Below are 4,219 nucleotides of genomic sequence, written 5' to 3' on the forward strand. Positions count from 1 at the left end.
TTTGGTGTTTTCTCTGCGGGAAAATTTTTGGCTAGTTATTCAATTTATTTAATGACTTAGAGCTATTCATATTTGTTATTTTTTCTTTAGTCAAATTTAGAAATTAATATATTTTTGTTACAGAATTTACTATTTTATTTAAATTTTTAAATTAATTGGGCAAAATTCTACCTACTGGATATACTCTTTCTTTCTTTCTTTCTTTCTTTTTTTTTTGGGGGGGGGGCTACCTTTTCTTGCCTTTCAGGTCTCAGTTTAAGTTTAATTCCTGGGATGTTTACTGAAGTCTGGGTTAAGGACAGACTCCCACCTAACACAACCGCATGACTTCACAAGAAGACACATTTTCTAATTGCTCATGATAATGAAGAAAATGAAATGGAATAAACAAACATTGCTAAGAGAGTCACTTAAAATAGAGTCAGGAGACCATTGGTGAAGTGGGGCCTGCCTTGTGATGATTTTCATTTACTCCTGGGGGTGCCAATTCTGACTTAGTCTCCATTGTGAAGGCAAACTGAGTGTGTGTGACCTTGATTACATAGGGACATTCAAAACCTTCCTATTTCTTTACAGTTTAAGGCAGCTGGCTGAGAGGCAAAAAGTGTAAATTTTTGTTCAATGCAATTGATGTGAAGTAAAGGGCAGGAGTTTGGAGAAAATCAGAATACCCATCTAGCTTTAACTTGATACCGTGTAACATTGGAGAATTTACTTATGAAGATAATATTTTTATTAAAATTACATTAGATAATAATCCAAATAGTACAGATGCTTGTTATACATTTTGAGGAGAAAAAAACTGTTAGACCACGTGGCCTAATGGATAAGGCGTCTGACTTCGGATCAGAAGATTGAGGGTTCGAATCCCTTCGTGGTTGTATGTTTTCTTCACACTCTCGCTTTCCTTTCCGTCACTGTCCCAACTCAAATTTGAAATTATAGCATCCCAGCACACAGAAGATCTCCCCTCGGATCCGTCGGAGAGTGGGTTCAGGGTCCTCTCCCACCTCCAACTTCCCGTACTTTGAGAGTTTTTGGCCAGGCATGCCCACAAATCTTGCGGACACTCTTCTAGTGGATTGAGTGAGTCCAGTGAGCGAGGTGGGAACGTCAAGGCACGTGTCAAAATTTGTTCATCTGGTCAGGCAGTTCCCGGGAGGGGTCGGTTATTTTAGCCCCAGATGACTCTCATTCTGTTGTTTACAGTTGGCGCTCGTAAATTTGTGACTGACTCTCTGTTGAAAGATTTGTCTTTTTTTCAAGTTAGTTTAAATGTCGCCCCCTTTCGAAAGGAAAACACACATTTTAAAGGAGCTGGAGAAACAACGTTGAAAAAGATCCCCTGTGGGTTCTACCCATCCAGATGAGTGAATTACACTTCCGGCAATATCTGAAGAACCAGACAGGTTTAAAACCGAGACCTGAAACCATGAGAAGAGTGGAGCCAGGCAAATTAAGACGAAGAGGGAGCAGCTTCTACAAAAGTGGAAAGAATCTGGCCAAATACATTTGAATAGTTAGATGAAATGGGCAAATATTAGAACAATATGATGTATCAAATTAGATTCAAGAAGGAATCATAATTATGAATAGTCTTAAACTATGAAATAAGTTGAATTAGTTGTCAAAAGACTTCCTACTGAGAAAATTCCATATCCATTATCTACTGGAGACTTCCTTAAAACATTCAAAGAAGAAACAAATCTAATCAGACACAGAACTTTCACAATATGGAGGGAAGGAAGAAGGGAGGGAGAGAAGGAGAGAGAGACAGAGAGACAGAGACAGAGAGGAGGAAAAGACCCATAACTATGCTTGCAGAATGCCTCTACAATAAAGATACTGAACATAGATATTACTTCCAAAAGTTTCCTCGTATCCTTTTGTAATCCCTATCCCCCTCCCATGACCACTGCTTTCTGTTACTTTGTGGTTCTATGGAACGGTATATGTTTGTATTTGTTAGAATTTTATGTAAATGGAATTATATAGTACGGACTCTTTTATTTTATTTTTAAATTGGTTATTAGGGTAACATTGGTTAATACAATTATATAATTTTCAGGTATACATTGTAATTTATAATCTATATATTCTATTATGTGATTACCACCCATAGTCCAGTTAACTTCAGCTACCATATATTTGTTTTCCTTTACCCACTTCATCCTCTCCCTACCCTCTTTACTTGATCCCCTTTATCCCATCTACCTGTCCCCTCATCCCCTACTCTCACTACCCTCATCCTCTACCCTCTGGAAACCACTAGTCCATTGTCCATGTCCCTGAGTCTCTGTCTTGTTCATTTGTTGCTTTTAGGTTTATATCCCACATATAAGTGCTATCATGTGGTTTTGAACTTTTTCTTTCTGGCTTATCTCACTTAGCATGATTATCTCAAGGTCCATTTATGTTGTTGCAAATGGCAGTATTTCATCTTTTCTTATGTATGTACCACAGCTTCTTTAGCCAATCATCTACAGTAGGACACTCCGATTACTTCTGTGTCCTGGCCACTGTGAATAATGCTGCTATGAACATTGGCATACGTATATCTTTATGGGTTTTCAAGTCTTTGGAGTAAATACCCAGTAGTGTGATTGCTGGATCATATGGTAGATCAATTCTTAGTTTTTCTGAGGAACGTCCATGCTATTTTCCATAGTGGCTGTACCAATTTGCAGTCCCACCAGCAGTGTATGAGGCTTTCTTTTTCTCCGCATCCTCTCCAACATTTGTTATTACTTACACTGTTGATTATAGCTATTCTAACAGGTGTGAGATGGTATCTCATCGTGGTTTTGATTTACATTTCCCTAATAGCTAGCGATGTTGAGCATCTTTTCATATGTTTGTAGGCCTAGGGAGAAGTGTCTGTTCAGGTCCTCTGCGCATTTTTTGATTGTGTTGTTTGTTTTTTTGTCGTTATTGAGTTGTATGAGTTTTTTGGATATTTTGGATATTAGACCCTTATCAGAGGTATTGCTTGCAAATATATTTTCTTATTTGGCTGGTTGTCTCTTTACTTTATTGACAATTTCTTTTGCTGAGCAGAAGCTTTTTAGTTTGATGTTCCATTTATTTATTTTTGCTTTTACTTCCCTTGTCTTTGAGGTCACATTCATGAAATCCTCTTTAAGTCCAAGGTCCTTGAGTTTCATTCCTGTTTTTTTCTATGCATTTTATTGTTTCAGGTCTTATATTCAGGTCCTTATCCATTCTGAATTAATTTTGGTGTATAGTGATAGACAACAGTCTAATTTCATTCTTTTGCAGGTGGCTTACCAGTTTTCCCAGCTCCCTTTATTGAAGAGGCTTTCCTTTCTCCACTGTATGTTTTTGACTTTTTTGTCAAAAATTATTTGCTCATATAAATATGGGTTTACTTCTGGACTCTTGATTCTGTTCCACTGGTCAGTGTGTCTGTTCTTCTGCCAATATCATGCCATTTTGATTACTGTTGCTTTGTTGTATAATTTGAAGTCGGGCAGAGTGATGCCTCTAGCCTTGTTCTTTTTTCTCAGGATTGCTTTGGCAATTCAGGGTCTTCCATACAAATTTGTGCTTCCATACAAATGTGATGATTTTTTGTTCTATTTCTTTAGAAAATGCCCATGGTATTTTGATGGGGATTGCATTAAATCTGTATAATACTTTAGGTAATATGGTCATTTTAACTATGTTGATTCTTCTAATGAACGAACGGAATAGCTTTTCATTTCTTTGTATCTTCTTCGATTTCTTTTAATAGAGTTTTGTAGATTTCATTCTATAGGTCCTTCACATGTTTTGTTAAATTTACTCCTAGATATTTTATTCTGTTTGGTGCAATTCCAAAAGGAATTATTTTTCCATTTCTTTTTTTGATGCTTCATTATTGGAGTATAGGAACGCTATGGATTTTGAACGTTGATTTTGTATCCAGAAACTTTATTGAATTTGCTTATTGTTTCTAGTAGTGTTCCTGTGGGATCTTTAGAGTTTTCTATATAATCATGTCATCTGCAAATGGAGACAGTTTGACTTCTTCGTTTCCTATTTGGATGCTTTTTATATCTTTTTCTTGCCTGACTGCACTTGCTAGAACCTCCAATGTTATATTGAATAGCAGTGGCAATAGTGGACAGCCTTGCCTTGTTTCTGTTCTTAGAGGGATGGTTTTTAGTTTTTCACCATTAAATATAATGTTGGCTGAGGACTTGTCATATATTGCCTT

At 36.7% G+C, this 4,219-nt stretch overlaps 1 non-coding gene across 1 annotated transcript; it reads left to right on the top strand.

Moving 5' to 3' along the window:
• The first annotated feature begins 808 nt into the window (after window positions 1–808).
• Window positions 809–881, top strand: TRNAR-UCG. Its single transcript has one exon. It is a non-coding gene; the product is annotated as a tRNA-Arg (tRNA).
• Window positions 882–4,219: the final 3,338 nt, after the last annotated feature.

This window comes from Pteropus vampyrus, unplaced genomic scaffold (assembly GCF_000151845.1).
Source record: "Pteropus vampyrus isolate Shadow unplaced genomic scaffold, Pvam_2.0 Scaffold461, whole genome shotgun sequence".
Classification (NCBI taxonomy): Eukaryota; Metazoa; Chordata; class Mammalia; order Chiroptera; family Pteropodidae; genus Pteropus; species Pteropus vampyrus.